Below are 12949 nucleotides of genomic sequence, written 5' to 3'. Positions count from 1 at the left end.
AAACAGTCACTCAAAGACTCCTCAATGGTACCCAACTACCATACCAAAAAACAGTAAAAGACCTTGGAATAATCTCGGATGAACACCTAAACTGGGAAGAACGAACAGTCACAGGTTGCCGGAAATCGCTCTCCTCCCTACATGCAATTCAAAAATTTAGAAAAATATTTCCAACCCATGTTAAAGAAAAATTAGTCCAAACACTAGTCTTGCCTAATCTTTACTACTGTGATGTAGTTCAATACGGCACAAATAGTGAAATTCGAGATGCCTCGAGCTAGTGATGAATGCTTGCGTTAGATACGTATGCAATATACGGTTGTGTGATCATATCAGTCCTTCATACTCCCAGCTAGGTTGGATACGCCCACATAAGGCACGCGATCTCCACACGATGTGCTTACTTCATCGATTTCTTAGCCACTGGTGCCCCCAATACTTATCTTCTCACATTAAACACCTATCATCATTCCACAACCGCAATACCAGATCGGATACGTCTAGCATCTTGGCTGTACCTTTACATAACACAAAATCTTTCTCCGTGTCATTCTACATCTCAGCCATACTACTATGGAACGCGCTCCCCTGTGATCTGCGTCTTATCCAGAACCACTCAACATTCAAGAGGGAACTCAAGACTTACATATTAGGGACAGTACAGCCACCATTGTTGTGACCCTCTCATCTCTTTCTTTCTCCTCTCCATCATAGCTTCGAATTTTACCATTCTATTTCTCTTCCTCTAACCTATCTACCTCTTCTATATCTCTTTCACCCCATTCTATCGTCTCATGTCTCTGCTTGACGAGAATAACTCACAAGCTGCAAGAATATAACGAGAAAATTCCCAACTAGCAATAGGACTGACATTCAAAAAAGAAAAATATGTTTACTTTCGTATACATAGTCATTACTATTATTATTATTATTATTATTCTTGATTGTTATAATTATTTTTTGATTGTTATAATTATCATTGTACTACTTTTATAATCTCTATTTTTTTTTCTTTAACATTAAAACTGTATAACATGTTATATGTCCGTAATGTTCTGTAGAAACTGAAATTTGTTGAATCTGAGTATTCCTGGTTAGGTGTAAGAGAGGGCCTGAAGGCCCTAATCTTGCCAGGTAAAATAAATGCATAAATAAATAAATAAGTAAATAACAATCACAGATGAAAAAATTTCTTGCAACCTTTGATTTCTCATGTCCATCAATGTATATGTTAAGTTCAATCTCAACGGTTTCCCAATCAAATTACACGCAGAAAGCAAAGAAAGTTTAAAACTAGACGGTCAACACCCGAATAATTAAAACAGACAGAATCGCATTAAACTACCACTGTATAAATATTTGTGCCTGCACGAATTACATCCCACATTCGACCTTCTTTGGGATTCACTGACTGGCCTTATTACGCAGCAGTTTAGCGGAGCACTACAGATTGCAAAAATGACGCTTGCGTAAATTTTATAAAACAATTTTGTGAATTTTAACATCATTAAATAAATAACTACACCATTATATTAGTCAGGCTTTCTGACAGCGAAATTTCTGTGCTTATAATGCTTATGTTTGGGTCGAATAGGCAATGTAATTAGTTTTAGCGTAACGTTTACCAAAGACGTTTTCATTTCATAACTCTCACGAGTACGGTTAGGTTAATAATGTTAACCACATCTCCGACTACGCTGGTGGCGTAATAGCCCAATCTACAGAGACCAACAAACATCGTATATCGAGAACAGTTCGTATAGTATAAATTTTTCTACATTGATTAGAAGGAGAGCCACGAACAACATACTAGAAATCCCGACACGCGAGGGATGAGTGTGGGGGGGAAGGGGGGGGGGGTGGAGGTCTGCTTGAATGTAAAATTTGTAAATTTTTCTCCAGTACCTCGAAAACCGTGGCCACCAGTGAAAACCTATCCCAGTACAAAATTTAACTGTATTACCTAACCCGCCAGGTTAGCCGAGAGCGCCAATGCACTTCTTCCTGGATAGGGGTAGGCGCGCTGGCCCCAGATCGAATCCGCCTGGCGGATTGACGAGGGCTGGTGTGCTGGACAGCCTGGATGTGGTTTTTAGGCGATTTCCCACATTCCATTAGGTGAATACCGGGCTGATCCCCACGTCCCGCCTCAGTCACACAACCCGCAGACATCTGAACACGTTCACACTATTCTATGGATTACACGCAGACAGCTGGGGTACACTACTTCCGTTTTGGGGGGCAGGGGGGGGGGGTTACAGGGTGGCGGCAGGATAGGCATCTGGCAACCCCTTAACATTAACCTTGCAAACTCCGATTCTAACAATGCCGATCCTGCGAAACCACGGGATAAAGGCATAAGCGAAAGAAGAAGAAGCTTTTCTTCAAGAAAGGTTCTATTCATTTCTTCCTCTAGGACTAATAACTTGTACGTAGCGAGCGAGACGATATGAAAATCTCGCTCGTGAATTCTGAAGGCCAAATAGTATAACATTGCGGGCTGCTGAATCACCTTGCATACGCGCATCGGAGACACGTTGCGTTGCATATAGGGTGCAGCAATGCCCCCAGACAGAAACTTTTTGATCGCTCCTTGTAATCTGAAGTGTAATTCCTTTTTCAACTTACCACTTGGTAGTGCTAATCACTGTTGTTATATCGTTACGAGACATGATCACAAAAAGATTAGTTTTTTATTTTACTTTTTGTTTTGTTTCCAACCCTGAAAGTCGATAATTTGTCTTTGATACCAACGTCACGACTTTTTTAAGAATTCCGTATCGATAGTCAAACGTCAGATAGTGAAACACTGGCGTTAAAGCTCCAGCCATTGATTTTTTTTTTTTTTTAATAGCGGTGATCGTCGAACATCCGTAAATCAGACACCTAGACTGTTTACAACAACTTCATCATGTCCCTGCCTACATCAGCGCTTTCTTTCGTGAACGTGAGCCAAAATCGGTTGATTATAAATAAGTAAATAAAGACATTGGTCTGTGCTCAAGGTATGTGTGATGTGACAGCTATGGCCCCTCTTTTCTTATGTTTACGAGTTTTTACGTAACTTTTATGGTTTATTGGTTACGTATAAGTGCAGTGCCTAAGATTATGTAAGACCGATGAGAAACTAAATTGTTGAGACATACTACAAAAAAATGTTCAAATGTGTGTGAAATATTATGGGACTTAACTGCTAAGGTCATCAGCCCTAAGCTTACACACTACTTAACCTAAATTATCCTAAGGACAGACACACACACCCATGCCCGAGGGAGGAATCGAACCTCCGCCGGGACCAGCCACACAGTCCATGACTGCAGCGCCTGAGACCGCTCGGCTAATCCCGCGCGGCAGACATACTACAAACTATGTCATAAGGCGACTAGAATAGTTTTTGAGAACTAATTTATAAGTGACGAAACAATGTAGACTCTTTTATTAGTTTTCGTATTCTGATTCTCATTCGCATCGTACCACTTTGCTGATTTGATTCTGATTACTGTTCATTCTTGAATTAAGGCGAGTGTATGTTGAAAACATAATTTGACAACAAAGTGCTCTTCTAACTCGTGTTTACTATTAATGCAATCTCAAGCACAACTTAATTTGAGAAATATTGTGAGATGGGAGGCATCTGTTAAAGACGACGTTCTTGTGGGAGAGTTTCGAATCAGCTTCACCAACATTTAATAACACTGTATATCTGACAAAGCAATCTGCAATTTTCGACATTATGTTAAAGAAGTTCGATGATTTTTCCTGATAGGCGGCACACTCAAATTTTTTCAGCCATCTTATTCAAATTCCACAAGTCGAAATCACTGAAAACTTTGGCTTGGAGTGGACTTATTTTATCAAAGACATTTATTAACATAAATTATGATGTATTCCAAGGTTTTGTCTCATTAGCATTTCATACGAAAGAAAAGTTTGTTGATAACAATTTACGAAATAAGGTACTGCACGACTGGATTCCAGCTTCGTCTAAGATTTCATTGTTATAATTAAATAAAAGTAATAATAATCTTACAACATGTACAATATTTGAGAGTGACTAGTAAAATTTTGAAAAAGGTATTTTTTTAATTTTTTTATTCGGTTAGACAGTACGATCCTGCATGGCTGCACGAATGCTTCACCTGTCCTCTCAGGCGCTAGTCGCGTGCAGCTGCTGAGATGTCGTATGGTGGTGCTGAGACACTGTATTCGTGTGACAGTCGCGTGATCCCGACCAACGTGACCAGCAATGTGGTGGAACGATAAACGGCAGTCTCCAGTAGGGCACTATGCCGACACTGTCGAATTCCGACACGTACTGGCAGAGGTTTCTCCTTCTTATACGAGGCACAGACGCGATATTCTTTAAAATAATAATAATAAAAAAAAGGTTCAGATGACTCTAAGCACTACGGGACATCTAAGGACAGCACACACATCCATGCTCGAGGGAGAATTCGAACCTGCGACCGTAGCAGGAGTGCGGTTCCAGGCTGAAGTGCCTTCAACCGCTCGGCCATACCGGCCGGCCAATATTCTCACAAACCAACAAAATTCAAATGCGATTTCTGAATGTCAGACCCACTGCATAATCATCCCTTATATACAGAACATAGAGGGCATTACTCTTACATGCTATGTGCATGTGTTCTGAAATGTAAATAATTTGCATATCGAGGTACTGGGTGCTTATAATTAAGGAGCAGATACCTGTGGAGATCCATGTGGGCTGTAAGTAGCGAATGGCAGCGAAACTTGGTAGATAGGCTAATTCATTAATGCAGAACTGACTTATACTGGAGAAAAAGAAGTTCCAGTTTTGGCCACTAGGTGCATATGTGGTGCTATTCACCGTTTGTATGATGGTATGACATTCGCGCTTTCATTTGAAAATCCGTAACGTGACTGAACAGTGTGACAGTCACCAAGAGGGACCATGACCTGTCAGTGAAACTGAGTTATGTGAACGGCAGCAATTACACTGCTGCATTGAGAGAGTATCGTCGAATGTAACGTCTCAGGAAAGGTCCGATGTCTTTAGATCATTTAAAGAAGATGATATAAAATTCGAAAATACAGGTGGTGTGGCACACAGAAGAGAAGGGTGTCTTAGCCTGCTGGATCTTAATGGCAAGGTCGGGGCTGCTGTAACTGCCCACGCAGCACGTCCCCAGTCCAGAGAACTGTCGATCCCTTGGTCAACAGTACGGAAAATTTTATGGTCTATTTTACACTGGCACCTGTAGAAGATCATCATGGTGCAGCAACTCAAACCTCATGATCCGCAGCAACGTTCTATATTTGGTCTTCAGTTTCTTGGGTGGACTGAAGTTGACGACATGTGACCAGACAATTCCTGTGGAGCGACGAGGCACATTTTACACCACAGGGTGCCGCGAATACACAGAACTGCCGAATTTGGGGTACTATTAAAACGTGTGCTGTGCACAAAGAGCCACTGCACTTGCCATATGTGACTATGTTGCGTGGATTTACAGCACCTTTATTCTCAGTCTGCTTTTCCTGGGAAAGACTACACCTACACGGCCCGTCAGGTACAGCGAGAGGTCTGCACGTCATCGAGACCTCTGAGGATAGCTAAATGAACGCGTTTAACAGGGACACGTCCGGTCTCTACTGACCTGAAGACCAGTATACGGGAGCACTTTGCTCAGATTCCACCGGACCTGCTGCTGAGCACACAGATTCAGCATCCCGTCGACGTCTCCGGTGCTCTAATTGCACGAGTTATGTGAGCGGTGTTTCATAATAATATTATGCCTTTACAATAATAACATTATCCTTTTCTCACTTTTCTGACCTTTTCTCCCGATGTCCCGTTCTTAATCCCTAAGATACGAAGGCAATTCTATACGTTTTTCTTGTATTCACAGTGCAAGGTTCGTACCTGGTGGCCACAACTGGAATTAATTTTGAGTTTTTCTCTGAACAGTCACCCTTAGTAGGTCAGGAACCTAGGCCAGCAATCTAGAAGTGAGTTTGATAGCGTTCATTAGACATTTAAGAATGCATTTCTTTGTTGCTATAGGAATTGTTATTCCACAGACAGTTTCAAAAGGGGGCGTGACAGGGAACTTCGAATAACACAGATTTTGTTTTCATCGCTTCCCATGCAAGTCCCAATAGTAGTTAATAAATTTTACTACTGATCGAAAAGAAAAGTGAAAACTGAAACTTTTGGTCAGATTTGCACACTCCTCCACTTAATAATCTGCGACACTGACTCCAGGACCTCGCAGAGAGACTAAACAGAATGCGAAATGTCGCAGAATCGGCTAGCGCAGATTATGAAAGGATAATAACGTTGCAATTTTCCCCCTGCTTGGGGAATAGAATAATTGGCGGTCGTGCGAGTAGAATAACAATTCCACGCATTGAGCAGAATCCGTGACAGGGAACTCTGCCAAGGAGAAGCTTGTATTTCCTTCACATCGACGAAACGGAGGGCGACTTGTCGCACTTAAACAGTGAATGGCAGATATGTCTCTCAGCCACCTGGCGGCCGTACAATGGAGCGCATCTCCTCGGCCGTGGTCGCCTCGGTGCAGCTTCGTAGACGTCACGTGGTTTCTGTCATTCGCATGAGGCTGCGACACGTGTGTTACCCCGCGCACCTGTATCGCTTGAAGATTGTCACGTCTGCACACTGGGATAAGGACACGACGGCAGCAGCGGATCTTAACCGCATCGTATTGGCACGTTGCAAGTATACGACTGCACAGTCAGACTTTTACAGTGTGCGGCGAGGAAACTACCTTATTTAAAAAAAAAAAAAAACAATCAGAAAGTATTAGACACCAATTTAATTCTTTTTTTTTTTACAAAAAACCAATATCCTAAAAGTGGCCTCCATTCTGTTCAATGCATTTCGGGAGTCTTAATCGAAAGTTTCGGTCCACTTTTTCCAACATGTCTATCTGGATGTTGGCAATACCAACAAGAATGTTGTTCCATAGCTCAGCTGGGGTCTGCAGACGACTGGTATACACCAAGGATTTGAGACAGCCCCATCAGAAAAACTCGCATGGCGCTAAATCTGACGAGCGTGCTGGCCACTGGAGATCGCCCCTCAAAGAGATGAGGCGACTGGGGAAGTGTTCGCGCAACACGGTCTTAGATGTTCGTGCCGTGCGAACTGTGGCGCCATGTTGTTGGAACCAGACATAACCCACATCCATTTCTTCAAGTTCTGGAAGAAAACACTTTTCAATCATCTGAACATAACGCTCAGAAGTGACCCTCACTGCCTTATCGTTCTCTTCAGAAAACTGTAGGCCAATAGCGCCAACTTTACGTAGTGCACTCCAAACAGTCACACATTCTGTATGCAGGGGCTGCTCATGAAGTTCTCGAGAGTTCGAGCCACTCCGATACAGTATGTTTTGTTTATTCACGCAGCCAGACAAATGGAAACGTGCCTCGTCGCTGAAGAACGCTGAGGCGTCATGAGGCAGCTCATCGAACAAGGCTTCACACGCATTTTTTCGTGAAACAAGATCACGCGAATGAAGTGTGTGCACCACTGACAGTTTATACGGATGAAATTTCAACGCTTCCTGACGAATTCGTCTCACTGAGCGTTCAGAAACTGCAACGGCAGCTGCATGTTTGCGTGCAGATCGCTCGGGGGAATTCAAAATCGACATCCTCACCTTTGGTGGTTCTTGAAGGCCATGGTTTCTTTTTCTGCACACTTCCAGTATCCATGAAGGTGTCTACCCACATAACATTTGATTTCCCATCAGGCACACGACCTTCAGGCGCGATGTTGAACTGCTTCCTGAATGCACACTCAGTTTTGGTGACCCAACGTCCATTCGTAAAGTAGGCCGCAATGGCGAACGCACGTTCTTCTCTTGCCCACAGCATGGTCGCTACTAAACGAACCTTAAAAAACAACGTTAAGTCTCGCCCTTTTGGTAGCACTGAAACCAACGCAACAAAGAGTAACAGCCGCTGTGTGCCGCGTGTTTCAAATAGGGAAGTTCCCGGGCCGCACCCTGCATAAGAAACTGTTTGCAACAGGTTGCCTCCTCCATACCAGTGTTCCTGTTCTACTCCGCAGTTTCGATAAACAGAAGTATAGCTTGCTAACAGACTGTTTGAAAACTACCAGCATCCAGATTTAATTTATGTGCCGAGGTCTTCATTTTCAAATGGCATCGACGCGATACATAAACGGGTGCGTAACTTTGTGTTTCAGTTTGCGTGCAAACCTCTATTTGTACATTACATTTTTATTGTAGCTCTCTTGTGCATTTTATGTCACTGTTCTACTGCCACTACTCTATATACTGTTGGTTGTATTGTGTTTGTCTATCTGGATTCTTCTTTTATTTTAAATATGTCTATCTGCATGGTGTAATTGCCGTATTGTTATATGATGTTATTTGCAATTCTGTTCTTCAGATATTGTAGTACTTATTAAGTGATGTACGGTGTTTGCCCTTTAATGTTTTGTTTTTTTCTATAAGAGCATATGTACAGGGTGAAACAGTATAACGGGAATGTTTGAAATGAGTAGTGGCAGCCATGGGCAGGTGGCAGCACTGCAGGTTCGTAACAGTTAGCGAGTAAACAGTCCGCCATTTCAGTAATCGTGGATCAGTGGATCGGACAACCGCATACGTTAACCATAAAAATATTTTATAAAACCAATGATAGTTTGGTAGCGGTGCGGAGGGAGTTTTGTCGTTTTTATAATTTAGGATGTCATGATGCCGTTCCATTGAAACACACGATAAAATGTTGGGTTAATAAGTTTCAAGAGACAGAATCCGCCCTCAAGAAGAAACCAACAGGACGACCAAGAAGTTTTCGTTCTCCAGCGAACATTGATGTTGTACGTGAGTCTGTCATACGAAGCCCATGGCGCTCAGTTGGTAAGGAAGCAGCAGTGGTTGGAATTTTCCGGGAGAGTGTTCGCAGAATTCATCTTGATTTAAAATTTCACCCGTAAAAACTACAGATGGTGCAACAATTAAAGGACAACGATTACCGGTCACGATTAGGATTTTGTCAACAAATGATAACAAAAATAAACAATGAAGATGAATTGCTAAACAAGTTTTGGATGTCAGATGAGACACATTTTCATCTCGCAGGTTATGTGAATAAACAGAACTACCGTTACTGGGCAAACAAAAATCCTAATGACGTTCATGAGCGACCCTTAGACGCTAGTAAAAATGGCTCTGAGCACTATGGGACCTAACTTCTAAGGTCATCAGTCCCCTAGAACTTAGAACTAATTAAACCTAACTAACCTAAGGACATTACACACATCCATGCCCGAGGCAGGATTCGAACCTGCGCCGTAGCGGTCGCGCGGTTCCAGACCGAAGCGCCTAGAACCGCTCGGCCACCCCGGCCGGCTTACACGCTAGTAAAGCGACAGTATGGTATGATGTTTCATCACATGGGATTATCGGACCGTATTTTTTCGCAAATGAACGGGGAAACACAATACCTGTCAATGCCGATCGTTACGTGGAGATGTTACGAACTTTCGTTTCAGCTGCATTGCGCAACTTTACAAACGTTCGAGAAGCCTGGTTTCAACAGGACGGAGCGACATCACACACTGCACGGCAATCAATGGCATATGTGCGAGAATTGTTTGGCAGCCGTGTGATCTCACGATTCGGTAACATTCTCTGGCTCCCTAGATCACCTGATTTATCCGTTTGTGATTTTTGCTTGTGGGACTACCTCAACAGCGAAGTCTACAGGACTCGATCAAGAACCGTGAATGAGTTAAAACAGTATCCCAGCTGAGACGTTGCAGCGGTCAATGAGGAATCTCAACAGCAGTTTTCACGAATGTATTCGTACAGGAGGACGCCATCTAAAGGACGCAATATTTAAAAAGTGATGAATGCCATAAATATTTCGTAAATGGCAAAGTTGTAAGGTTTCAGTTACTATGAATGAAAGTTTTTTCCTTCATCACTTCCAACTTTATGGGATTGTGGAAATGTTCCCGTTTTTCTGTGTCACCCTGTATGCTTGTCATAACGTTATTGTGTTGTTCTATTTGTAATTCTGTTCCTATGTCATTGTCATCACTGCCGCTGGTTGTCTGGTTTTTGTGTAATTGCGCTTTTATTTTACTTTAACAGTGTGTTTATATGCTAACTTTGTCATTTTATGCTATTCTGCTTTTTTGCTGTTGTGTTTCTTTGGCACTTTACAAACGTCGTTGGCTGCATGGTCCTTGTAACCGAAAGCCAAAAGAATGAAAAGGTTGTATTTCAGCAACAAACCCGCGGTACGTGTGATCTCTGTAAGGTCGTGTGGTCGCTGGTCTTCCAAAGCGCCTGCCAAGGCAACACGGAACTTCGACCATTCGTAATTACCCTCGTCTTACACGAAAAATGACCTCAGTCCCTAACTTTTCTTAGTTATTTTCTCTTCTTCAATGCTATGACAAATGGCTTACACATTCACGAAAACGAGCGAAACCATCTGTAATAACAGCTCAGATTATTTCATTTTCGTTTTTTCTAGCATCCCCACAATCACAGCAGAGCATCATATACGCCGATTACAGGTCTACGACCATTCTCGGATATATCTTAGGAGTTTGCATACCCTTGTTGCGTGGTTGGACAACAAATTAGTAAAAAAAAAAAAATAAACACTTTAAACCAAACCTCATCCCACAAGCCGTCCTTACGTAATGGATGTTGCTACGGTCGGCAAAAAGAAATTTGCTCGTAACTTCTTTACTTTTTCTTTAACTTCTTTTTTTTTACATGATACAGACTCAACTCATCTTGTGATGTTTCGCAGCTATTGCAATCTTGTTGCAACGCTTTCGTCTCTCCCTAATAACATGACTGGTCGCTAAAAAGGCAACAGACATGAAATTGGCATAAAATAAAATGGAAATGAGCGTATGGCATCGTTGGCCGGGAGGCCCCACTCGGGGAAGTTCGGCCACCAAGAGCAAAGCTTATCTCATTTGACGTCACATTGGGTAACTTGCGCGCCGGTGATGAGGATGGAATGATGATGAGGACAACACAACACCCAGTCCCCGAACGGAGAAAATCTTCAACCCGACCGGGAATCGAACCCGGGTCCGCTACCATCCAGCTAAGCATGCGGACAAATTGGCATAAAGTGTACTACATATCGGGTGGTTGTAATTAAAGTGTAGTTACTAACACAGTTACTACTTGGTAGATATGCTGATGTGTTAATATAGAACCGATGTGTGTTGTTCGATGTTCCGCGGTCATACCGCCATTCGCAACTGCCTGTGGCATAATGACTCCTATAGCGATAAAGAAATACAATCTTGAATGTGTAATGAATGCTGTCAAATTCACATCTAGTATCCTAGCAAATCTTGATCTAATAAGGAAATCTGTTCAGAGCAAAACTCAAAATCCAAATGACTCTAAGAACGCCCTTATCTGCAAACATTATGCCAAGACAACATTTCCATTGTCTATAATTGCAAACTGGCAACATATGATGTTATAGTTGTTTGTGATTGTGATTGTGGAAACATTGGGAGAGCAGGTCTATGGCTTCCATTCAGTCCTTTGTTGACCAGTCTGGTGCGGCAGTTGAAGATATGGAAACGAAAGTTGAAGGTTCAAATTTTACGTTTAAGAACCATTGAAACAGGAGAATCGTGCAAACATACCGTCATTTGAAAATCGAACAGACTCCCGCATGGACAACATAGTAATGTGCATCTCTGCCGTAGAGAGACAACTTAAACATCTGAAAGCAAATGAATCACCATGTCTGGATGGAATCGCAATTCAGTTTCACGAAGAGTACTCTACGGCACTGGCTCTTTACCTAGCTTGCATTTATCGTGAATCTCTCGTCCAGCAGAAACTCACCAGTGATTGGAAGAAAGCGCGGGTGACTCCAGCATATAAGAAGGGTGGATGCACTTAACGTAAGTAACAGTGCCTCAGCTGTTGACTGCAGAACTTGTTCAGTCATGCCCATTGAACAATAGGGTGGTGTAATGTGCCACTCAAACTATAGCCATCATATTGCGATTCATCCGTCAGTTGTAGCCGACACAATCTACGATGAAACGCTAGGACTTTAATAGCTTCATAAAACCAACTATTTTACGTAAAATAGAGGTGGACTTTTCTTTGAGTCCACAAAAAAATGGAATACTACAGTTTTGCATCCAGCGTTTGCATTGTAGTTGATAAGACTTGCTGAGACCGATGTCTGTGTTTATCACTGCCGTCCCTTTCGCATAGGAAGTAGGGGTACGGAGTGTGGCCACCATATTCACCAAGGGTCAAGGAGAATACTTTCAGATTCCCACAAATCATGGACTAATATTCTTTGTTATTGAGATCCTCCGGCTTCAAGTCTACAATATAATGTTTGTGTTTCAAATGTATTGAATATCCAACTGGTATGGAAGTTCGCACTGCAGAACAACAGCCTTGAGAATTCTTTCTTTAGATTTAATGAAGAGTCTCCAGCCTCGTGTTGACTTACAATTTCCAAACATTTGCGTCAAACCAGGAACATTGGAGATGTACAGGAGGTCATCGCAATTAGAAAAGTTAGGAAGGAAATTCTTTATTAAAAAAATTCTGAACGAAGAAGAAGAAAAGTTCAAAAGGCCAACAATTTCTTTTCCTGTAGCGGAGAGGTTTTTAGAAATGACAGATCTCTGACCAAATCATACCGTTCATGTTGTGAAAACAACTGGGGCACGCGGCAGTCATTGAATTTATAATTTTCATCAGACCCGTCATGTGCTCTTTCCCTCAAAGTGGAAGCGTGCCATCAAGTCTAACGGATGGCAGAGGTACAGAATAAAAGATTCAGTTTTTCATTTAAAGTTGTGTCCTCATATGTTCCAAGAGCAGAATTAATAGTAATCACTGTAATTTCAAGACTCGCCCCATGCCACTGGAATCCCAAAATGGTG

This window comes from Schistocerca nitens, chromosome 11 (genome assembly GCF_023898315.1).
Source record: "Schistocerca nitens isolate TAMUIC-IGC-003100 chromosome 11, iqSchNite1.1, whole genome shotgun sequence".
Taxonomy (NCBI): Eukaryota; Metazoa; Arthropoda; class Insecta; order Orthoptera; family Acrididae; genus Schistocerca; species Schistocerca nitens.
The sequence above is the reverse complement of the archived record's forward strand: the minus strand, read 5'-3'. Positions refer to the sequence as shown.